We start from the raw sequence: 25,364 nt of genomic DNA on the forward strand, positions 1-25,364 counted from the left end.
AAAATTAGTTTATTTATCTATTATTGTTACTTTATTTAATATAGTTCCTAGCAAAGGTAGGCACTCAATAAAATTAATTTATCTATTTTATTATTACTTTATTTAATAGACTCTCTATACATGTGTGTACATGTATGTGTATAAATATAAATATATATAATTTTTCGGGGTGCCTGGGTGGCTCAGTCGGTTAAGCATCCAGCTTTTGATCTCAGCTCCGGTCTTGATCTCAGGGTCATTAAAATAAATTATTTTAATTTTTTAATATATATATTTAATTTATATATATATAAATTATTTTAATTTTTTCATTTTGTTCTAAAAAGTCTGGTTCATATGTTTACTTAGCCTCATTTTGAATAAAAAAACTTATCATGGATTTTAGATTTGTGTTTGGAAGCATAGTTATAAGGAATTTTTTTTCCTTTTAAATATATATATTTGCACATTTTGAAGAGAAATACTGTATAGGTGAAGATTACAATTTCATGTGTTTAAGTTTGCACACAGTCCAGGCAAGCAGTCTTCTCAATACTTTTAGACAGTTAAAAATTTGTTCTAGGATCTGGGGATATGATAACAAACAAAATGTTTGTGGAATGAATGGGTATACAGCAGCAAACAAAGATTTCCTACTCTCAGAGAGCTTACATTTTGGTAGAGGGAGATAAACAATAAACAATAGAAAAAAGAGAGAGAAGGAGGGAGAGATAGAGAGAAGGGAGGAAGAGAAAAGGGAGAGGGGAAGGAGGAAAGGAGGGAAGGAGCAAAAGTAAGTAAAAAATAAGTTTAAAAGTAATCAAATCTTAATGCTAAGTATTATGAAAAAAAATGAAACTGCGTAAGGGGAATAGAGAATGCTGAAGATGTGGTTGCTGTTTCATGCAGAATATTCCAAAAGATACTAAAGGAAGTGAGTAAGCAGGCAGGTGGGAATATTGGGTGGGAACGTTCCCGCAGAGGGCACAATGAGGAAGTTCTGGAATGGCACCTGCTGGGTTGTTGAGGACAGAGGACACTGCAGCAGCTGGAGCAGGCAGAACCGTGGTTGAGATGAGATCGTGAAGTTCCTTGGTGGCAAGTCGTGTTGTCTCTTGGTGGATGTTGTAAAGATTATGACTTTTACTAAGTGAGCTGACATGCTCACTTGGATTGCTCTGAGCAGAGGAGTTTCAAAACCTGACATATTTTGAACCAGTCACTTGTTAAAATGGGCAGAAGACTTGAACAGATACATTAAAAGATAGACAAATGGTCGACAAGCACATAAAATATATTCGAAATCATTAGTTATCAGAGAAAGGTAAATTATACCCACAATGAGATACCATTCATATCCACTAGAATGGCAAAAATTGAAACAAACAAGCAAGCAACAACACCCCACCTACAACAACCAAATGTTTGTATGTAAAGCAATCTGAACTTTCATTCATTGCTGGTGAATGTAGAAGATAGCACAACCACTTTGGAAAACAGGCAGTTTCCATGAAATTAAAAATTACCCTATGACCCAGCAAGTCTACACTCAGGTATTTACTGAAGAACAGTGAAAACATAGGTCCGGAAAAAGAATTGCACAGCATCTTCATAGAATCATAACAGCTAAAAATTGGAAACAATTCCAAATGCCCATCAATAAAAAAATGAGTAAATTGTGGTCTATTTATATAGTGGAATACTGCTCATCAATAAAATGGTATGAACTACTAATACACTCAAAACATAGGTGAATCTCATAAATATTGTGCTATGCAAAAGGAAACCAGGCACCAAAACGTGCATGATGCATGTTCCATTCATGTGAACTTCTGAAACAGGCAAAAACTAAGTTTAATCATGGAAATCAGAACACTAGTTCCCTTTGTGTGGGAAATAATTGACTGGAAAGGGACATAGGGAAATTTTTCTGGGGCGATAGAGATGTTCTATAATTTGACTGAGATGGTTTTAAGGATGTATACATTTGTCAAAGCTCATCAATTTGTACTCTTATGATCTATATTTTATTGTAGATACTAATTAATTAGTAACTTAGTATTTTAGTTTAGAAAAAGAAGATAGTATCACTCTGGCTTCTTCATAGAGTATAAATTAAAGAGGGCCAGTATAGAGATAGGGAGACCACCTGGGATGTCATTGCAGTGGTCTAGGAGAGAGGTGATGGTGGTGTGATCAGGGTAGTAAGGATGAGGCAATGAGGACTCAGCAGGCTCTAGATATAACTTAAAGGAAGAACCATATGAATGGTGACAAGTGGTGTGAGAGAAAGAGTCAAGGATGTTTCTCAAGTTTTTGGTCTGAGCAACCAGAAGACAGAAAATTTTGTGGAAGTGTAGATTTAGTGGAAGGATATAGTTTGTCAGGAGTTATTTTGGAAATTTTAATTTTGAGATGCAGAGTAGACATCCAAATGAGTTGTCCTGGGTAGGAAGATGGAGAAATAAGACTGGAGTTCAGATGAGACATCTTGGATAAGTTAATAGATTTGGAATTTATCAGCATATTTATGGTATTCAAAACTGTGGAGTCTAGCTGTGAGCCTCTAGGGAGTGAGTGAAGAAGATGAAAGAAGAGGTCCAAGCACTTAGCTTCTTTAACAGTTAAAGGATGGAGAAATGAGGAATAATCAACAGAGGAGACTGGGAAGAAGTAACCAGTGAGGAAGAGAGCAAAAAGAAAGTGGGATCCCCAAAGTTCAGCAAAGAAGGGTAGCTTCTTTGGCATCAGTTTTATCCATTGCTCAACACTTTTGGCATCCCAGCGATACAGTGCTTTTCATAACCTGTCTTTATAATCTGGAAATCTTTACCCCCATTAGGATTAAAAGTATAATTTTAAGATGATGGTAAAATACCAAGGTTTCATCATTTTTGTTTATTTTGTTGTATTTTTTTTTCAATTTGGTTTAAATTTTGTTTATTCCTTGATTGAAAACATTTGGCAGGTAGTTGATTGGCACAGGAATGACACAGGAATTGTTCACACCAGCCTCCGTTAGCTTTCAGAAGTTGACGATTTCTTTGGTCATAACTGTGCCGTCAGCCATGTGACAGGCCGGCTTCTATGTATACAATGGCTTTATTTCCAGTGAAACACCACAGGGCAATACTTTTTGAAGGCATTTTAGGAGATTCACATTTAAGTTAAAACCAACTCCATATGCTGTTGCCAATGCAAATAATTCCAATGAGGTGACAATCAGATGAACAGCTAAGTTCACACCTGCTGAGGCAGGATCACTACTGAGTTATCATAACTTTCTCCTCTGCCTGTCAGCTGGCAAGCGCCTTCATTGAGAAAACAGCACATATATTAACATGAACTGTATCCATTTATATATGACATCCTTGATATACTGAGGCATGCATTGTATATACATTCGGAACCTGATTAGATAATCAGAATGTTGTTCAACGGGTGGAACACTCAGTCCAGGATCATGGACCCATTTTATACGTTCCCTATTTCTGTAGGCCTTGATCAAGTCATTAGGAACTTTTAAGTGAATTATATTGAAAATTGCCTAATACATTCCACTCTTGTTTTCTTAGAACAGGCCAAGATTCATCATGTTAAATTAAGCAGCAAGAAAGAGGAGTAACAATGGTATTTCCAGAGAATCGAATGAAGCAACCCGAAATAGGATTTGATGGCTTCAGGGCAGGGATAGGGATTTCTTGTGGAGTGTCTTCACAGAACTTTCCTGAAAATGGCCACCTGCAATGTGTGATATTTCTTCAATGGAGAGTAGTCAATGGGCTGTAGTCATGTCTTTAAAAAATGTGATTATACTGAATTATTACTTATGGCATTTTTTATCCATGCAGTATTGCAATTTAAAAAAATAATGACGGAACTCATATTAACAAGTCCCATTATGTCATAATTTTAGAAAAATGTCCAGAGATAGATGTTATGATGCAAACTTACTCATAAGCTAAAGAACCAAGATGACAGTTAAATTGATGTTTAGAGATAATCTCTCTTCCCTTTAGCAATTAAAATACAGGGTTGAGCATGGAGCCTATAGAGAATCCTAAGTATTGACAGTAAAATGTAGCGTCTGGGCCATTTTTCAATTTTCATAAGCTTTTCAATGTTTTCCTTCCTCCTGGTCTTAGGATTTTTTTTCATTGCCCCCCAAATCGATCCATCATTAATGATGGACCATGTTATTGGTTTTAGTATTTACAACTGTATCTGTAAAAAGGGCTTGGATTTATTCATTTCTCCAAGCATTTTAAAATGAGACTTGAAAGAACAGTTGAGCTACATTTTATATTATTTTAAAATAATTTTGGCATTCCTTCTCCAGAGCCTTTGCTCGGACAGCTCTTTGGTTTATGATGACATCATGTCCTTTCAGAGACAACATTATTATGTCACTGAACCTGAAGTGCTGAGGTCAAAAGTACACGTGAAGTAACTATGGGCCTGGAAGACCATGCTTCAGTTCAAAGGAAAGCAAGCAGGGCCGAGAGGAAGGCTGAGGGAGTCAGGGCAGAGGGGCAAGAAAAGAAGAAAGGGAGCAAAGCAAATCCTGAAATATGCTCATGGGCATGAGCAGAAATTTAACTCTCAGCATTTTCCTACTATGCTTTGGGGAAATGCAAAAAAAAAAAATAATGAAAGAAAAAAAAGCCAGCAAACCTTTAAAACTTCGCTCTATGGCATTACTCAGAGAGGCTTCAGAAAACAGAGGGGTTACATAAATGAGAGCAGGTGCGGTCGTGCAGAGGTAACTATTCAGCATATGTAAGTGCAGTTGGAAAATCATTGTCTTGCAGAGAATACTCGAAATTGGTCCCTAATGGCCTTGGTTTTTGTCATATGGTCTTGATTATAAGGCTAAAATTGCATTGCCATGCCTTTAGTGTGAACGAGATGGATGGATAATTATTACGTGCGCTGAATACCTTTCTGCAAGGAGGAACCAGGACACCCCTGGTCACTGGAGCCACCATTTCGCCTGGCTGTCAGAAAAGCTCGGAGCGGCCAATTCATCACTATACTGATGTGGAGGAGAAATGGAAATGTGCCCCTCTGGTTGGGTGTGCGCACTCCCACATGCATGTACATCTGCAGATTGTAGGCAAACCAGAGTGGCCCAATGTGAGGGATTGTGAGTCAACGTTCAGAGACGCAGTAGCATTAGTGGAAATGAGGGGTACAGAAATGAAACAGTGAGCTCTGTAGCAAACTGATGGCTCTTGGTGCGGTCCACCTGCTAGGAGGTGGTACCAGAACAGTGCTAGGAAAGATTCGGGGCTCGGTTTGAAGTGCTGCAGGAAGTTTCAAATGATTGACAATAGGCATTGCCAAGTAAACGGGAAATATTTGTAGAAGAGCGATGTGTTTAGAGACATGAAACGGAAAAAAAAAAAAATCTTCCCTTCCCTTCATTCATATGTACTTTTTAAACCAATTTTGCTGTTTTACAAGCTCTCGGGCTCCTCTCGGAAGGTGGGTATGATGGCCGGTAACTAGAATTCCAGCTGCTGTTGCTGCTGAGAAAGAGTCGTGTGGCTGTTTGATAGTTGCTCCCCCCACCCTTTCTGGTGAGGACAGCAGAGGCGGGCACCGTGGGGAATCAGAGCAAACCCAGTGCTCTGGCCTGAGCGGGTAAGAAAGATTCAGGACTGCACTAAGATCCCCGACCATGACCACGCGACTCATTCATCACGGGAATGTTTATTATGGATCCTGGCCTTGGAGGCTGTGGCTTCCCCTTTCCATGCGGCCCTTTGCAAAATATGGGCAATTAGCTACGAGGGCCCCTGCCTTGTCCACACTGAGCCTTGAACTTTGGGGTTAGCACTGGGGGGAGAAACAAATCACAGTCTGCTGAAGAGCTCATGGAAACTCTGATGTGAGAGCAGACACGGGTTTGAAAGAATAAGGTGCTGAGTCCAAAATCAACATTTGGAAGTTTTCTGATTGTGGTATGGAATTTGCCACTCAAAGCCCAAACTGTGTATGTTCAGAGGGGTTGCATGAGTTGCTTGATGAGCTAATTGGTCAATCACCCCAGCTATTCTGCTGTTGCTATTTCTGATTGTTTTGATGCAGCATGTATATTGTAAGGTAAGGAGTAGCCAAAACATTAAGGATGGATGTTTCTTTGCAAATGGAAGAAAAAGAGGGGAAAAAGAAAACTGGAACCTCTCTCTTTATATATACACACAGGCAGAACCAATATATGGTGCAGAACCTATATGTGTGTATACACATGCTATCTATATATTACTGTGCAAAAGTACTTAATGGAAAGTATTAGAAAACCTATAATAATTATTTTAGCACATTTAATACACGCTTTTCTTTTCAGGTATATATATATATATATATATATATATATATATATATATATATAGTGATACACGGCTTCATTATACCCATTAGTATGCTATACCACATGGTAATTAAATGTGGGATTCTAGGGCAATACAAGATGAGAGTTACACTATTTTGGTGCTGTTTTTAGCTTTCATTTCTATTGAAAAATACTAAATTAGTAGCATTTTTTGATTCCTGATTTAGCTCTTTTAATAAGAAGCAGAAGCTAAAAACAGCCCAAGCAAGCAGTTGAAGTCTTATCACAAGCCAGTAAGATCAATAGCTAAAAAAAGTATGAAAAGTTTTTGAGTGACAGCTTAAAAATGGAAAATTTAAATATATATCACTGCCTTCTGCTCCATTGTGTAATGCATAAAGCCCACTTTGACAGTATGTTTTTAAGCAGTCAAGAAAGTGATTTATTGTTATCATTGTTATCACTGGATTTGTGTTTATGTTCCGTGCTGTAAACTATGCTTATAGCAATATATCTGTATTAAGGCATTAATACTAGGAGTGCTACCTATGCTTAACATTACTAATATTGTTCAAAGTGAAGTTTATTGGGCTATAAATAGTAACATCAGTACTGACACTTGCTGCATCATCTAAGTGCCTGGGTAACCGTGTCTGATGCTAAATGACGATGCTGCTGACAGTATATAAAACATAAATAGTGACTACGAGTGATATTTCATGGCTACTGCTGGTGTTTCTGCTCTCCTCTGGTCTGCAGATAAGGAGATCTATGTATGCCGAGACCTTGCTAGATTTTTCCCGTGTTTGCCAGAGGGAGATGATTAGAGGAAATCGCGTCTTGATTTTAAACATTCTTGTTTCCCAGGACCACTGATGTTTTGTCACAAATACAAATAAATAATCATGGTTCACAGTAATGGAAGGATAGTTAGCAAATCAGGATTCGAGTTTGGTGTAATCTATGCTCAGGCAGGGTCTTTATCTTGATAGGAAGCTGACGATTGTTTAGTCATTAGTTTTAATGGAGGGTTGACTACTATCTTAGGTTGGGCTGCTGTAACAAAATACCATAAACTGGGGAGCTTCTAAATAACAGAAATTTACTTGTTAAAGTTTTGGAGACTGGGGATTCCAAGATCATGGTCCAGCACAGTGGATGTCTGGTGCGGTCTCCTTCCTACGAACGCTCTCTTTTCTCTGTAACCTCACATAGCAGAAGGGGCAAGGGATCTCTCTTGGGCCCGTATGTAAGGGCACCAATCCCACCATGAGGGGCGGTTCACCCTCATGACCAAATCACCTCCCAGAGTCCCCACCTCCAAACCACCATGACATGGTGCGTTATAGTTCAACATAAGAATTTGGCTGATGGGCACAAATATTCAATCCATAACAACTACCCTGTGGTGGCCGCTGGTGCCATGGACAAGCATATGTGCTAAGCTTGATTTCTTTTGTTGATAGTCAAGACAGTATTTCAAGTCTGTTTGAATTTTACCAGATACACTCTTCTTTATTCAAGGCTCTAAACAATGGAACCGCTCTTTCTTAAAGGTTGCCTTCAGGAGGCAAAACAGCCACATAAATCATGAATATGCTAATTTATCAAGGTCCTTTAACTTTACTTTGTAAAGGCTAATGACGTATGTTAAATTAAGCTTTGAGTTCATTGCGACTGGAAGAGAAGAGCCCTATCTAGCAATTCATTCCTTCATTCATTCACCATACTTTCATGGAGCACCTGCCATGTGCTAGAAACTACATGGCCCTCTGGAGACTTAACAGTAAACGGAACACATCCCTTATCTTAAAGACACGGTCAAATGAGACCACGTTTTGCTGAGTTAATCCAAAGGAATTATGAAAAAGTTATTTTTTACCCCCAAACTAATAAAAGAGGTGAATTAAACGCATGAAATGATAATGATCAAGCACATTTTTGTTAGCTTGTAATTTCTTGCTAGTTTGTTAGAGAATATGATAGAGGCAGGCTCATTGAGATGCTAAGATATTCATGTACTGCCTTTTTCACCTCAGATACCTTATTTCTTGGAACTGACGGGATGGTGACAAGAAAGATACTGATTTGGGTAACCCATAAAGGACAGAGAGCTTATGATGTAAGGTATTAATGCTAGGTGTGCCAACCATGCTCGTCATTATTAATCTTCTTAAAAATGAAGTTAAGCAAGCACTGATTGCCTTCTTTCCATTAAAAGAAGGTAAGTACCAGAGTAGACGGCGAGCCAGGAGAAGGGGATTTTTCTCATCCAGAAAACAGGGAATACACTCTCATCTTTTCAAAGCCATGCAAGTTTGTGCCTTCATGCAACCTTTCATTCTCCCTTAAGGAAACTTCAGTATTATTTGACTTACTTTGCAGTAAATAAACCTGCATCCTTTGCGTGCGTGCAGATAGGACTGTGTGGTTAATGGGCAGGAAACAAAGAATGGGGGACTCGCCACGAAAGGTTTCTTTCTCTTTTTTCATCCACATCCAGAAGGAGGGAGCAGGAGGTGGATGTGGCTGGTCAAAACAGTACAGTTCAAGCAGCCGGTGGAAACAGGACACATTAAATTCTCGAGTTTCAGGATGGGGAAGGTGTTGGGAAAGCAGGGGTGCTCTGTTCTTTTCTAGTTGGTTTACCGACAGCTTTCAGAATAGCGTTGGGTCCACATTAGACACCTTTCTCCTCCAAAGTCTGGCAGAGTTCCATAAAGAACTCAAAGCACATTAGGTGTATGTTATTGTTTCTTGGGCCCTAAATGCAGCCTTGTAAAAGTGCACGAAGTGATGGCAGCATGAAGGCTAGCAGCCCAAGGACCTATGAAATCCAGTGCTTTCTCATTGATTCCTCATTGCTTCCTTTGTTCGTTGAAATATTCAGCTTTGGTCTAAAAACAGCTAAAAACCTTATGCAAAGAGCTTGTAAACAAACACCCACTTGAACCATCTGGTCTTGTAACACATACAAGTGATTAAGCTTCAGAGCTATGATTGTTAAAGTTTTAAAAACACAACAATCCCAAACACCCCCAAATAGACTCCTTATACAAGTTTATAGGGAGGAAAACATGGAATGCTTTCTATAGTAAATAATCCGGAGGGATTAAACAATCTTTTGATTTCCCTACTTCATTCCCTCCCTCCCTTTCTTTCTTCATCATAAGTGTTATAGAATGAGAAAAACTTAAGATACAAATGTATAGATAGACTAAAAATACATTTATAACTCCACTATACTGAGTCTACATGGTCAACATCTTAGGATAGTTGCTTATCTTTACCTTCATGATTATTTTTGCCCTTGCTAGAGAAATACATGTGCTAGAATGTGTGTGTGTGTGCGTGTGCACGGAGGGGGGTGTCTTCGTTCCTTCTAGAATATATTAAGCAATCCAGGGTATTTGCAAAGAATGAATTCATACTTTCTGTCCATAATGATTGAAGAAAGTCAGGTCAGGGGGAAATTAAATATGTTAAGAGTTCTCATTTTAATTGTTTATTATCAATACTGTCTTTAGAGTTAATTTCCTTGACAAGTTGTAGGGCCTATGGATTGGATTCTTCATATATTTCTAACATGGAAATGATTCTAAACTGCAACATTTCATTTAGGTGACATCATGGAAGTGAAAAAGAATTAGCTGCACACTCTACCACAAGCATATGGAAATAACACAGCTTTCTAGTGGATCACTGTTGAAAGGAATAACACAGAGAACCAAAAACTCTCAAGTGAAATACAAGCTCTAAGTGAGAAATTAATAACATATTAGGCCCTCTGTTTCTGTCTTCTCAATCTTGACCAGCCCTCATCCATAGATTTAGCTAGATTTATTCTATCAGCTGGAAGGAGGAAAGACAATAATTGAAAGAAGAGAAAGAGTGTTTAGTTATGGCGGTAATGACTGGTGTAACCAACAAACCACCAAAGAGTAAATGGTTTAAGCATAAGTCCATTTAATCCACAGTGGGTATTCCTGATGGAGGTAAGTCTCTTTCATGTGGTGATTTGAAGGCTGAGCTCCCTCTGTGCTGTTGCTCTCTGACTTCAGTAAATGGCGTCCAAGGTTGCCCATGTCATCTGCAAGAGCCTGTTGAAAGGGAAATGCTACAGAATATAGTGTGTGGGGGGGTTTTATGGACTACCTACTGGGAAGCTTCTGTAACTTCTGTTCTGTTTCCATGGAGGAAAGCTCAGTCACATGACCACACCTAACTGCAAGGGTGGCCGGGGAATATGGTCCCGCCATGTGCCAAGGAATAAGAGATGAGTTTAGTGAATTGCTGGCTAGTCTCCACCGTAAGAGGAAAAGAGGGAAAGATAGGTGCTGATGCAGGACACTCTATAGTATTTTTTAATTTTTTTTTTTTTTGAGATTTTATTTATTTATTTGACAGAGAGAGATACAGTGAGAGAGAGGGAACACAAGCAGGGGGAGTGGGAGAGGGAGAAACAGGCCTCCTGCTGAGCAGGGAGCCCGATTTGGGACTCGATCCCAGGACCCTGAGATCATGACCTGAGCCTAAGGCAGACGCTTAACCACTGAGCCACCCAGGCACCCCATTTTTCTATTTGTTAAGAGGGAAACAAATGAAAGCCTTTTTTCACATCAGTGATGTGGTGGTAATCTGTCTCTCTGGAGGGTAAAAAAAAAAAAAATACCCACCTGATTTGTAATTTGTAATGTTTGCTGATTTCCATGGTGTAAATATTCCCATGATGGCTGACTTCAGGCTACCAACATGAAGTCACTCAACATGGATCTGAGAAGAGATTCACAGAGTCAGTTCTAGCAAGCTGGAACAAGCCACTCTAGCACCACATTTTACTAATGAATTCTAAGAAAACACCTCTGAGGCAGCCCATTTGTGAGCAGGTAGTGAATGTGCATTTTCCCTTTTGTGTCTGACCTAAGAAAGATTCATTTCAGAATGGATTCTTTATCACTTAAAAAACCATCAATATCCAGGTGATGTATAGAATTGTTGAATCACTGTACTGTACACCTGAAACTAATATAACACTGTTAACTAACTAGAATTAAAATAAAAACTTTGAAAATAAACTAAAAAATTAAAAACCATCAGGGCGCTTAGGTGGCTTAGTTGGTTGAGTGTCCAACTCTTGATTTCAGCTCAGGTTGTGATCTCAGGGTTGTGGGATTGAGCCCTGCATCGGGCTCCATGCTCAGCAGGGAATCTGTTTGAGATTCTCTCCTCCCTCCCCCCCACCCACCCCCGAGCTCTCTCTCTCTCTCAAATAAATAAATAAATAAACCTTTAAAAAATTAAAAAACATCAAAATGATATGCTCATATCAACAATAGATGGGGGTGTACAGTTTTTGAGTCAGAGAAAAATAGCTCCAAGGGCACAAGGAGTCAAGCTGCCCATCTGTACTGAATCCTGGGTCACTCTCAGGAAAGATTTAAAGCCTCTAGAACAAGTTTCCAAAGAGTCTACCAAGAAGTCAGATGTCACTTCTGGAATTTCATATGATTGTTCCCGTAATTGTTTTCCCAAAAGAGGGAAGGATTTGGAGATGGAATGGATAATGGTGATGAGAAAAAAGAGATGCCAAGGAAGATTCCTTTGTTTCTGTCTGTACAATGAGTTGGATGGTGGTGTCATTCCCTGTGAGAGAAGCAAAGAAGTGATGGGAGCTGGTCTGTGCTTAAACAACAACAACAAACCTCTGAAATTCAAATGGGTCCTCAGATCTCAATTGGTGAATTACTTAAGATTGTTATTAATAGACCAATGGCTGTATAGTCTTCTAAAATCTCCACTATTCCTTGTCTACCTTTTTTCAAAGAGTCAAGCCATGTAATGATCAGTTGGAGTCACTCTTAACCATTCTGTTTGATCCATGCAGATGCGGTGCTCTTGAATCAGAGTGCGGTAGTCCAGATGGGGGACCAAGGCGTGTGATGCACTTGGCTTAGCCCTGTGGTTTTTGTTGTGTGTGGTTTTGTTTTCAAGTGTTAGAGTGCTTCAAGTGTTAAAGATGTAGCACCTCTTGAACTGATGGTGTGGTCTGAGTCCACACTGTAAAGGCTCAGGGTTTCCTATTCGGTGCTTGTCACTTTATGTAATTCTGAGGGTTAGAAAAACATCAGCAAGATTCCAGTCTGTACTTTCTGTTTGGAACACCAGCTGAGGCCGATCAAAACCTAAGAATGAATGAAATCTGTAATGCATTCATTGTAATCCGTTACTGGTTTGTCTGAGGCTGATGACTATTTTGGGAAAGTACTAAAACTGGTAATGACAGACTCAAACATTGAGGTTTCTCAAAAAGTTAATCCGTTCACTTAGTAAAGAGCTGTTCTGGGGAATAGCTCTCCTCCTCCCATATTTTTTAATGATGGTGAAAATTAAGCTGCTCCAAAAACTAACTTTCTTCATGCCAACCTGCCCTATTGTTTTCTTTTTTTTTTTTTCGTTAACTGTGATCTGCCAAAAAAACAGAACTAGGGCTTGGCACACCAATTTTGATCAGACCAACCATCAGAATCATAATGTCCTAAGTACAAAGCTCACTAATTGAATTTCATTCACTGGACTGAAATATAGCAGCCAAGACGGAGAACACTGTCGGCTGTTTTTTATGAGGTCCAGAGTCTAAAGTCATTTTTAAAATGTGAGTGATGCAATTTCTTGTATCTTTCATTTAAAATGCTACTTGGTAAACAGTGTTTCAGATTAGTGTATTTGTAATTTAAATGAAGACAATACATCAAGCTGAATCTGAAAAGAAAGAAGTTTAGGAAATGATTCATTCCTCTTTTTGTGTGAGCTACTGTAGAAAATAATAAATAAATAGGTAAGGAGAGAAAAAAAAAAAAAAGGTTTGTGGCTTTTAAGAGACAAAACCGAACTATTTCTAAAACAGAGTCAGTCCCAACAGCTAAGTCTTTGTTTTCTTCAAGCAGACTAATACATTCTGCCTAATTCATTTTTTATTTTCTCTCGGGGTCCTCTTGCAGGTTTGCTTCAACAAAGGAAGCATCATGTTACATCTTTTAAATAATTGATGGCTCTCAGTCCAAGCCAGCTTGAAGGAAATTCTGAAAATAGGTACTGATTGAGCAAATGCCTCCTTCCTCCTCCCCATTGCCTTTTTGAACACTCCTCACTCATCTCTTCCCTCCCCTGTTTGCTGCTTTGCCTCCTTCTTGACTGGTACAGGATGATGATCTCATTTGGACTTAGATTTTATCTACCACTTGGTATCCCTCATTTGTTTCATATCATTCTATATATTTTATTAAAGATGGGGGAACTGTTAATTATAAGCTGACTGATGTAATGAAGAGTTCTTAATTAATCACCAGAAATGTTATGTCATAATCACCACCAGAGATAGTTTGTTAGGACTATAAAAAAAATGAGGCTTAGAGCTTGTCCCTCTAAATTCAAAGTATGCTGTCACCAAGGGTCAGGTTGCCCCGGAAGCTGGGTTGGCTGGGCCTTGCCAGCCCCATCTGTTCTGCAAGTTCAAATACTGTAACTGACCTGTGTTTTCCCCCCCAGAGAGAGAAAGGCACCTCCATCTTACTTCACTGTTGAGTCATTAGCAATTGTCTACAGCTTGGAAAAACCATCCCTGTTTTAAGGCAGGTGTGGTCGGTAGGAACTTGGGCTGGTTCGCCGTGAACCTGGCTTCTGGTCATGACTTTGTAAGTCACTTTGCCTTGCAAGGCCTCCCTTTCGTCACTGGTGAAATGCAGCTTTCGGAGAGGATTATCTCCAGCATCTAGCCAGCACTGGTATTCCTGCATCCTCCAGAGAGGAGGATGAACCACAAGGAAGTTGCGCTCCATTTGAGAGCATTAATGTATTCCAATTTGGAGTGAGTGGACTGTGTGCTCGCTCATGGTTCATCTTCCTCTTTCTTTCCCTTATTTTTCTTTTCTTTTAGTCTGTCACTTCTTCTCTTCTGCTACTTACCCCTTTCCTTTCCTTTCCTGACCTTCCACACTACCAGGGTCAGAGTGGAAGGAAAATGATTGGCGATGTGTTAGAATCAAGGATCTCAGCCTCTTATTTTTAAAATATCCTGCCTTCACAGAAGAGCTTCCTCCATCAGAAATTGTATCTGAAGGTAGCCAATATTACTGAATTTGGGAAGACTAGCTATAAAGTGGCAACTACTGGGAGATCTAAATCTGGAATTCTAAGTTGGAGCTCAGTTTAAATGGGGGAAAGCTTTACATTGTATCCATCATTGAAAAAACTGTATCGAAATTGATGGATTATTGTCCACTCTCAAAACGGTATCACAGACTGATCTACTCTCCCTTTCAAGGGACATTTTAAAATATCATGTTGCTTACATTGTTCCATTTTTCTCTCTTATTATGGCAAGCTTGGTGAGGGGTGGGGAGCTAAAACCATCTTTGCCCCAAATCTTCCCCATAACCAGTAGCTTGTTTGGATATCCCATGCTGGCCTGGGAAAATCTTTTCTGATTGCCTCTACTGAAATCTTAGGAAAAAATCTTCAAATAATCAAACCTATTTAGAACCACACAAAAAACATATGGCAGGGAATCTAGAAAGTTGAGGAATTTCTTCTGTGTATCTTCTACTATCTGACTATATTCTAAAGTTGTATTCAGAAGGATTAAAAGGACTATTTGTGTTTTCCTTTTTAAAAACCTACTGTTACCTATTCATTTTTTAGACTATATTATGCACAGGCTTTTGTATCTCTGTGTAAGTAGATTAGAGGTAATGCCTCCTGGTAAGATATACTCCTAAGGTTTTGGAATTCAAAATGTGCTTTTCGCCAAGGATAGCAGTGCGGTTAATAGTTGGGTCCTACCATAGTGCTACTACATTTCAGGAACATTCTGTGCTAAGTGGCTTCTCTTTTTATTGGAACATCCATTCTTAGTACCATTTTGGGACCTGAAGAACAGATCTTCCTCCCTTTGAAGGTAGGGAGGTAATTCCCTGTCATCTAAGGAGCTGACTGCAACAACCTAGAGACTGTTGATGGTGAGGGTAGGGGTGGTGCAAGTCCTATTGCCTTGGGGTCAGTGACTTTGAGTGAAGGGACCCTAGTCATTCAGTTCCCTGGATTTGCTCTAAAAATATCCTCTGGGGGGCACCTGGTTGGCTCATTCAGTTTGGGCATCCTACTCATGATTTTGGCTCAGGTCATAATCTCATGGGTCATGAGATCGAGCCTTGCACTGGACTCTGGAGCACTCAGCCGGGAGTCTGCTTCTCTCCCTCTCTCTCTCCCCCACCCTCTACCCCTCCCCCTGCTTGCGGGTGTGCGCACTCGCTCTCCCTCTCTCTCTCTCTCTCTCAAATAAATAAAGAACTAAATCTTTTAAAAATTCCTCTGGGATAGGGAAGGGAATCCAGATGCTTCTTCCCCTAACCCCGTGCTATGCAAACATAGTGGGGTAGCACCATTCACATTGCAATCTATTTGTAGGATGCCCCCTCAAGTTGTGCAATGCAAAATCCATGTGAACATGTCTGGTAGTTTTTAATCCTGGAATTAATTTTTTTTGTTAGTTCAAGTTGTCCAATCTCAATAATTAGTTGAGTATAGGCAGTTCCTAGTTTACAAAATGGTAGTGTTCCCATGTACATTTTAAAACTGGTTGTTTGTAATTCAGAATATTTCCAGACAGAAAAATTACATAAGGAGTAGTGAATTTCTAGATTACACACAAAAATCTTGCTCACTCATACTGTAACTGAACTTCTAGAAGTTGGCAACAGTTTTGTTTTCTGTTCTTCATTAAATTACCTGCAGTATTGAATAAGAAATCTTCCACCTGGGTCGGTTGTCACCATTTAAAATGGGGTTAATCTGGGGAAATGTATATTGCATTTTGTAGTAAGAGGAGATCATTGAGGTAATGGGAATAAATTCCCATACCCTTTAAGTGCCCATCTGTCTTCCCTCACCCAGGACCCTTGAATGGGACAGAACATGAAATGGAGTCTAAGATGTATGTAGTAAAAATACGCAGACACTGGAGTTGGGGAAGAGTAGTCAAAGAGCTAGATTCTAATTCATCCTCCCCCCCCCCCCGCCCTGCCCACCTCCCGAGAATTCCCAAATAACAGGATCCCAGTTGCCCATGGGACAACTAGTTTATGTATCTTTGGTCCCAGAAGACTCCAATTATTTTTAGAAAGCGCTATGCATCCATCTTTTCTCTCCTTGCAGCAATTCCTGAACACCTTGCATGTGACTGAAAGGGAGTTTAGTAACATAGTAATTCTTCCTCCCCAAGACTCTGAGAGCAGGATGTTGCTGATGGCTGATGTGGGCTGCCTCGTGTATGTATGGGAGATCCCAAATAACATGATCCTGAGCGGAATGCCTCTGCTCAGACATAGGCTCTGTGTGTGGGATCAAAAGGAGAACTCATTCCAAAAACTGTTATCATAATGTGAACATTATTTTGAATTTTCATTAATTTCAGCGATGGGCTTTGACAAGTTGTTTATTTTAAACGTTAACTTGAAATCACAGCCACGTCGATCATGACCGTTGGCAACATCACATGGACAGCAACATCTTGTCTCATGAAATCAGCACCCAGAGGATTTTTGATCCTTCGAATCCTTCTTTTGTAAGATATACCTCATTTTACTGCACTTTGCTTTCTTGGACTTTCAGATACTGGGTGTTTTACAGATTGAAGTTTTCTGACTGCCCTGCATCAGGCAAGTCTATTGGTGTCATTTTTTTTCCAACACTGTTTACTCTATGTCACATTTAGCTAATTCTCACAATATATCAAACTTTTTTGTTATTATATTTGTTATGGTGATTGGTGATTGGTGATCTCTGATGTTACGCTTGTAATTGTTTTGGGGGGGGCACGAACTGCATTCATTGAAGACAATGACCTTGATCGATAAATGTTGTATGTGTTCCTACTGCTTCACCAACTGGCCGTTCCCTTCTCTCTCTCCCCTCTGGCCTCCCCATTCCCTGAGACACAACAATATGAGGCCAATTAATAAGCCTACAATGGCCTCCCGAGTGTTCAAGTAAAAGGAAGAGTCGCACGTCTCTCACTTCACTTCAAAAGCTACAAATGATTAAGTGTAGGGAGGAAAGCGTGTCAAAAACTGAGACAGGCCAGAAGCTAAGCCTCTTGCTCCAAAGAGTTAGCTAAATTGTAATGCAAAGGAAACATTCCTGAAGGAAATTAAAGGTACTATTCCCAGTGAACACAGGAATGATAAGAAAGTGAGACACCTATTGTTGATATGGAGGAAGTTTTAGAAGTCTGGATAGAAGATCAAACCAGCCACATAATTCTCTTAAGCCAAAGCCTAATCCAGAACAAGGCCCTAACTCTTCAATCCTATGAAGGCTGAGAGAGGTAAGGAGGCTGCAGAAGAAAAGTATGAAGCTAGCGGAGGTTGGTTCATGAGGTTTAAGGAAAGAAGCTGCCCTTAGAACATCAAAGGACAAAGTGAAGCAGCAGGTGCTGATGTAGGAACTGAAGCAAGTGATCCAGAAGATCTATGATAATTTGTGAAGGTGGCTACACTAAACTGCAGATTTTTAATGTAGATAAAACAGCATTCTGTTAGAAGAAGATGCCATCTAGGGCTTTCATAGCTAGAGAGGAGAAGTCAATGCCTGGTTTCATAGGTTCAAAGGACATGCTGGCCCTCTTGCTAGGGCTCATGCAGCTGGTGACTTGAAGTTGAAGCCAATGCTCATTTACCATTCTGAAAATCCTAGGGCTCTTAAGAAATATACCTAGTCTACTCTGCCTATGCTCTATAAATGGAACAGTAAAGCCCGGATGACAGCACATCTTTTTACAACATGGTTTACTGAATATTTTAAGCACACTGTTGTGACCTACTGCTCTGGAAAAAAGATTTGTTCACGGTATGACTGTTTATTGACTATGCACCTGGTCACCCAAGAGCTCTGCTGGAGATGGACAAGATTAATGTTGTTTTCATGCCTGCTAACACAATATCCATTCTGCAGCTCATGGGTCAAGGAGTAATTTTGACTTTCAACTCTTATTATTTAACAAATACATTTTATGGGGTGTCTGGGTGGCTCAGTCAGTTAAGCCCCTGACTTTTGATTTTGGCTCAGGTCATGACTCTTGATTTTGGCTCAGGTCATGATCTCAGGGTCATGAGATTGAGCCCTGTGTCGGACTCCACACTGAGTATGGAGCCTGCTTAAGATTCTCTCTCTCCTTCTCCCTCTGCCCCTACTGGCGCCCACCTCCCTCCCGCTCAGGCTCTGTCTTTCTCTTAAAAAAAAAGGAAAGAAATACATTTTATAAGGCTACAGCTGTCATAAATAATGATTCCTCTGATTGATCTGGCAAAATAAATTGAAACCTTTGGAAAGGATTCACCATTCTAGATGCCATTAAGAACATTTGTAATTCATGGGAAAAGGTCAAAATGCCACTATTAACAAGTGTTTGGAGGAAGTTGATTCCAGCTCTCATGGATGACTTTGAGAAGTTCAAGTCTTCAGTGGAAGAAGTACCTGCAGATCTGGTAGAAGTAGCAAGAGAACCAGAATTAGAAGTGGAGCCTGAAAATGGGACTGAATTGTGTAACCTCATGATAAAACTTTAACAGATGAGGAGTTGCTTCTTGTGTCTGAGCAAAGAAGATGGTTTCTTGACATGGAATCTACTCCTGGTAAAGATGCTGAAGAAACTGAAGATTTGAAATGAAAACAAAGGGTTTAGAATATTATATAAGCTTAGTTGATAAAGCAGAGGCAGGTTGTGGGAAGATTGACTCCAATTTTGAAAGAAGTTCTACTGTGGGTAAAACGCCATCAAACAGCATCACATGCCACAGAGAGATCATTCATGAAAGGAAGAGTCAGTTGATTTGGCAGACTTCATTGGCTTATTTTAAGCAATTGTCTCAGCCACCCCAGCTTTCAGCCACCACCGCCCTGACCAGTAGGCAGCCATCAACACTGAGGCAAGACCCTCTACCACAAAGAAATGATGACCTGCTAAAAACTCAGATGATGGCTAGCATTTTTTAGCAATAAGGTATTTTTATAAAAGGGGATGTACATTGTTTTTTAGACATGATGCTATTATACACTTAATAGATGACGTATAGTGTAAACATAACTTTTATATGCACGGGGAAACCGAAAAATTCCTTTGACTCGCTTCCTTGCAATTCTTGCTCATTGTCGTGGTCTGGAACCCACCGGCAGTATCTCCAAGGTATGCCTGTACTTCTTGAGTTGTAAGCTTTCTTTAAAAAAAAAAAAAGTAATGACCTAAATTAGTTCCCCGCAGACTTCTTACCCTGTAGTGTCCATTGGGTGGGTTCTCTCCTCATGTTTCCTTAGACTTATACAAATTACAGCTTTTTAACAGGCCTCCTGTGTTCACAGTCCCAGGAAATAAATAGGGTTGAATTCCCACATTCGTGTCATCTTGCCTTCTTTCTCGCTTTTTGAGTGTCCTGGAAACATCCTCCTATTTTTATTTGCAGAGCAGCTTTCTTTCCTGATTCTAGACTCTGCCAACCTCCAGTCTCCACTGGAAACCTTCTTGGTCTCTGGGCTTAGTAGATCTTGAGCTCTCACTGTCTGCAAGAATTTATTTACAAAATATCCCTTTGTCTTTCAGTAGTCAAGTCCTTCCTCTTCAGCATGAGAGCAAATGATCAAAGTTTGATTCCAGTTGCTTCTTTGTAGCCTGGGGGTATTAAGGTGTAGTTGGAATTAAAACCTCAACTTGCTTAATTGTCAAGCATTTTACTTTTAACTTCTTTCTTCAAAGTAAAGGGCGAAAGCTGTGGGTGTGAATGGTGTCTTCAGTGCATGTGATTTAGGGCCTCTCTGAGACTCTCCTCATCACGATTCAGGCATCTCTTTGACGTGTTCACTCCCCAAAGGCTACAGCTATCACATTCGTGCCTCAAGGGGCATGACAGAAAATGGCCCGGGTGCCACCTGATGAATGAGTTTCTGCACTGGAGTGTATACCGAAGAAATCGTTAGAGTTGTCCATTGCTCACAAACTTCTTTTCTTCTCCTCCCCCATTCCCTGGGCTGCAAGCCCACATCAAATTCACCTGGATGTTCCAGGGGTCATGTTGTTGCTCTGAAGAGTTGTTTTTTAGCGGAGGGTAAAGATGGGAGAGATGTTCATTTAAATCACATGGAATTGCCATGTTTGTCCGTCAAGATTGGTAGAACATTGGTAGTTTCATGAGGGTCCACCTAAGAATTTCTCCTGATGAACTTCTACCTCGAACAGAAGTGTGTTTTGAAGGGCATGCTTGGCTAAAACCCACTGTGGAGTTATTTAAAACAGAAGCTTCACGTTTTTCCAGTCAGGAAACTCGTGCTTCTCTACCTGTTCTCTTTTATCTTTTCTGAGGGTCAGAGAAATGAGAGACCAAACCCTCATATTTGGAGAAATTCATATATTTTTAGTCTGATGTGAAATAAGTAGACAATCCTTTGGTCCCTGTGATAGAATTTTTTTCTGAAAGTTATAAATGGGAGTTATCACGGAAACTGCTTTGAAACCTTAACCAGAGCATACACTATAAATAAGAGTGGAGCCGAAGATTAGTAAATCTGATAAAGCTGAGATAGAAGAAAACTTAAAATAAGAAATGAGGACTGTACCTTAGTTGGGAGTGTTAAGACGGCTCTGAGTATATATATAGGAAAATCAAAGACTTGCTAAAGGCAGGGCGTGTGAACCCATAGCTATTAATGTGTGCTTAACTCTATTGCCTGGGAGATTTTATTAAATGCAGCAGCCAAGGAAATTGACCTCACTTTTTTTTTTCCTTTTTTGGGTTGGATCCTTGCTCACGTCACATAAATGAATAGAGCTGACAATTTACTGGCTCATCAATGAAACAATATTAAATTATGAAGATGTAAGGAAAAAATCCTACGCTAACATTGTTGCAGTTTGAAAGGTAAGCTGTCCCCTACAAGAGTAGGAGATATTAATGTTCATTTTGAAACCTATATAACATAATGCCAGGTAGTGCCCATTATAGGGTTAAGTGGCCTCTTGATAGCTTTGATTCACTGTGGTCCTAGCATGTATCTCATTAGCAACGCAATGAAGAGGCTCCCATATTTCTCTCATTCTGTCTTTTAAAATGCAAAAATGTCATTTTTCGTGCTTGTAGAGTGTTTTATTTTATGAGATATTCTGACAAATTAGACTTCACTGAGTGTGTGTTGTGGTGATCGTGGGGTTCCTTTTGAAAGGAACCTGTTTTTATTGATTTGCTATTTTGAAGCCTGGCTGTCGGGGTCAGACTGTTTCTTAATTCTGGTCTTTGGGGATGCACCAGAAGCAAAATACAGTATTTTTCTTTATGTCTTGTACGGTGCTTACGGTAGGAAGCCTTCTCTTCCTAATTCAGTCTTCTGTGAACTTACTAAAAGTACTTGGTATGCCACCTATTACCAATTGAATACCTAGTACTTTCCCAGTATACCTAGACATCAAGTCTTTTTCACTTCACATTTGAAGGAAAATCATCCTCCTGTTCTTGGCTACCATCAGTTACTCAGTTGGTCAACTAGACCCAGGTCTGTCTCTTGCATTTACAAGCCCCATTATAATGACGGTCCGACAGGATCAGAATGTGGAGGGGTTCTTTCAGTGCAAAGAGTCCCCGCTTCCATCTGACTCTCAAATGGGTCCACAACTCGGGAAAGGTGACAAACCCCCGCCCTAAATGGTCAGCTCTTTGGGGGTAATATCAGTGATTTATTTGCCCGTTCCCCCCCCTCCCCCCGTACCGCTGCAGAGGCTGGTAGGTGTGCAGGAAATCAGTGCACCCTCGCTGCCCATGATGTCTCTCCATCCTGCTCGGGACTGAAGCCTCTGCAGCAAGTCAGATTTTTCTGAACAGCATTCGGCAGATTTTTGCTTCAATGTGGAAAATGGCACTTTAGAAGTCAAATTACCTTTTTCATGGCACCCAAGTTGCTTAATTTGCAAATTGAGAATAATTTAGGCAATGGGAGAATATGTTTCCATGTGTGAAGTGGATTGAAATGAGTTTGGTGTTCTCTCTGCTCCTTCAGCTCAAACTATCATAAAATGGAGTTCTGGCCAAAAATCATTCAGTTGTGTGATTCCGGGATATCATCTGTTGTTTTGTGTGACATCAGTTTAGTTTTAATTAGTGGTGATACTTAAATCTGTGCTTCTGATGAACTGCAAGTATGCCCTGCTTTAAGGAACCGGAATGGGTTTCAAACTCATGCTTACGGTGCCTTTGCATGAAGGGACAGTTATTTGCACTCTAAAAATACCTTGGCTTTATAAAATAATTTATCATAAGATTCCTTTAAATAACCAACTCTCTTAGAGCTTTCAAAATATGATTTGATTTGAAAAATCAATGTCCACTCACTCAACTTTTCAAGAACACATCTGCTTTGTAATGTGAGGCAGGTGAAGGGAGAAGAACCAAGCGACAAGGAATGAGGGTCTTAAGTGAGCTGAATAGGAATTAATTTTAATTTAGAAAAGAATTTACCTTTCTAGAGTTTCCCAGGGAAAACACCTTCACCTTTATCACCTCCAAAGTACATAAGGAAAAAAAAAAAACAACAGGCCAATTTGAGTTTGGAGAAGATAAATCTATTTCTTTGGTGGGTCGCATTCTGCATTATGCATGTGCGTAAAAGTGAGGTTTGCTTTGATCCTGACTATTAAAAGTTTATTTTTAAACTCAGACTGGGCAGGAATCCAGCGATGCTCTTTCCCCCTGTGCACATCCTGGTTTCAGGTCCTCAGCCTGGCGGAATGCAACTAAGCCTCAGGAAGTCGTTGAAAAGTACGGAGACTTGATGAGTGTTGAGGGTTTTTTTTTCCCCCCTTCTTCCCCTCCATTTTTGAAATTCAAATTGAATGCAATTTTCAGCTCATTTGAGCCAGAATATACTGTTGCTGAGCTTCAGTGGCTCTTAAATTCAAACTCACAGGAGAAAACAGATATCATCTGTCACAGAGGGTGGGAGAGAGAACACTCCCTGCATTTTATTCATGGGAGGCAGAGTCCTAGTAACTAATTCAAACCTTTCTGACTAATCGACTAATCATTCACCAGCAAACTTAACAACTAATCAATGAAACCTTTAAGACACTCATCTTCGGAAGTCGGGAGCAATTGTCCCCCTCCCTTAAAAAAAAAAAAAAAGTCATTGTTCAAGTCTATTTTTGTATTGTTGGGATTTTAATACCTTTTTTGTAAACTGAGACAGAATATCATGGCAATTTTTTTCCTGCCCTTCCTGACAATTTTATCGTTTCCATCTTTAATGTCTTTGTCAATGCTCTTTATTTATGACTGAGGAATATCAGAGGGCTTACTGCTGGCTAAGTGAGGCCAAAAATTTTGAGTTTTTTCCTCACTAAACAGACTGCCTGAAAATTAGTCTTCTTTCTTGGGGCAAATATAAATACCAATTAAAAGAGGAAGACCCGCTCGTACAGCCCTTGAGTTTGCAAGTGCGTCTTCTCTTCAGGGTGGTTGCCTCAGCGAGGCTTGAGAATGCCTCTCGGGAAACTTCTCTGCCACTGGATATGTGCCCAGGGAATGCAAATGATTTGAACAAATGATAATCTGAAATCCCTACTCTAATTTCAGAAAGGATGTGATGTTGCAATTCTGGTCCTGAAATATAGGTTTTATGCCTTACCGCTGGTGCTTATCTTTGACTGTTTTAATGTCATCCAAAATTTCCATGGGAACATGAAGTCCATTAGCCTTCTCTCTCTCTCTCTTTTTTTTTTTTGTCGAGGTCTGTGAGAGACAGTTATGATGTTATTTCAAAGTAAGCAGGAGAAAAACAATTTGCTCCCTAAATATTATCTCTAATGCAATTAGCTCCTACCCGTCCCATTTGGAGTTTAAAAATGCTTTGCAGTGAGTATATGATCAAGCCATATACATTTATACTTATGTGTGTATGTATCTACATGTCCCCAAGGTGTCCGAGAAGGGGACAGCAGGAATTTCTAAACAGTCATTTTCACATTAATAAAGGCATCGATGACTTGATCCCCTAAGCAGTAATGTGCTTGTGCATTTGCCCCCTGGTCACAGACATTTATTTTATTGCCTTTATCAAAAAGAATACCCTAACTTATTAACCTGTTCTCTCACTATTATACCTTAAGACTGTATTGTTGTTTCTTTGACTTCAATATAAGAAGCCAAAAACCTACCTTGACAAGGAATCCACCTTTTTAGCCAGTCACTAAGTTAATAGAATTTTAACTTTTCTACTAAAATGTCAGATCGCTTCAATAGACAAGTAATTACAGAGTGCTTGCTATGTGCTAGACATTCATTGTGCTAAGATTTGTAACATACAAAATAGTGGCTTTCTAAACCCAAGTGAGGTAGACATGGGAGATGAAGTATCAGCCTCAATTAGGCAGCAGAAGGTGAAGCTTGAGAAGCCCCCAGGTTCTCAAATGATTCTCAGATATGCAGTCCCTCTCCTTTTCCTCAGGCGGTAACCACTGGTCTGAAACAAATATGATCTAACTCGGAGATGGGAGAAAGGATGATACACAAATAATCAGTGAAAGGGATAAGAAATACACATACTTAGGTGCTAAGTGTATCCTATTCCTCAAAACATGCTGATATCGCCAGGTAAGGGAAGGCAAGTGGGGGGCTGTAATCCTGCATTGTAAAGTAGGTAGGCCAGGGGTCAGTGGAGGGAAATGAGGAGAGCCCGTTCAGGGGGGATGTAAAGCTGGAGTGGAAGGGAGAATGTTTGAGGTGGCGGCTCAGTGGTGTGCTGGAGCTTGCTCATACCCCGAGGGCCAATTGTTAAATTTCTAGAAATTCAGTGAGCCAGCTTTTATGACATATGATTAAAAATTAAATTACATAAACTTACAATAAATCCATCCTATTAAAAACAAAAGTAATGAATACTGAAAACTTATCACTTCCTAATTATTTCCCCTCATGCATTGCAATCAATCACCTATGCTCCTGGGGCGTGTCTGTCATATCTA

The 25,364-nt window shown here is 39.8% G+C and overlaps 1 protein-coding gene and 1 pseudogene across 8 annotated transcripts in view; both read left to right on the forward strand.

The window, feature by feature from the left end:
• The window catches only part of LOC116643350, a 65,199-nt pseudogene extending 44,026 nt beyond the window's left edge, over nucleotides 1-21,173 (forward strand).
• Nucleotides 1-25,364, forward strand: part of ESRRG (estrogen related receptor gamma) — a 563,748-nt gene that overhangs the window by 113,850 nt on the left and 424,534 nt on the right. For 5 of the 8 annotated variants that reach the window (XM_032422150.1, XM_032422153.1, XM_032422149.1 and 2 more), the window contains exon 2: nucleotides 21,185-21,276. The exons of the other annotated variants lie outside the window; for them this stretch is intronic. The gene's annotated coding sequence lies outside the window, so the exon portion shown is untranslated. The remainder of the gene's footprint in view (nucleotides 1-21,184; nucleotides 21,277-25,364) is intronic. 8 annotated transcript variants of the gene reach the window in all.

The sequence above is a fragment of the Phoca vitulina genome, unplaced genomic scaffold, assembly GCF_004348235.1.
Source record: "Phoca vitulina isolate PV1807 unplaced genomic scaffold, GSC_HSeal_1.0 scaffold26, whole genome shotgun sequence".
In the NCBI taxonomy this organism is placed as follows: Eukaryota; Metazoa; Chordata; class Mammalia; order Carnivora; family Phocidae; genus Phoca; species Phoca vitulina.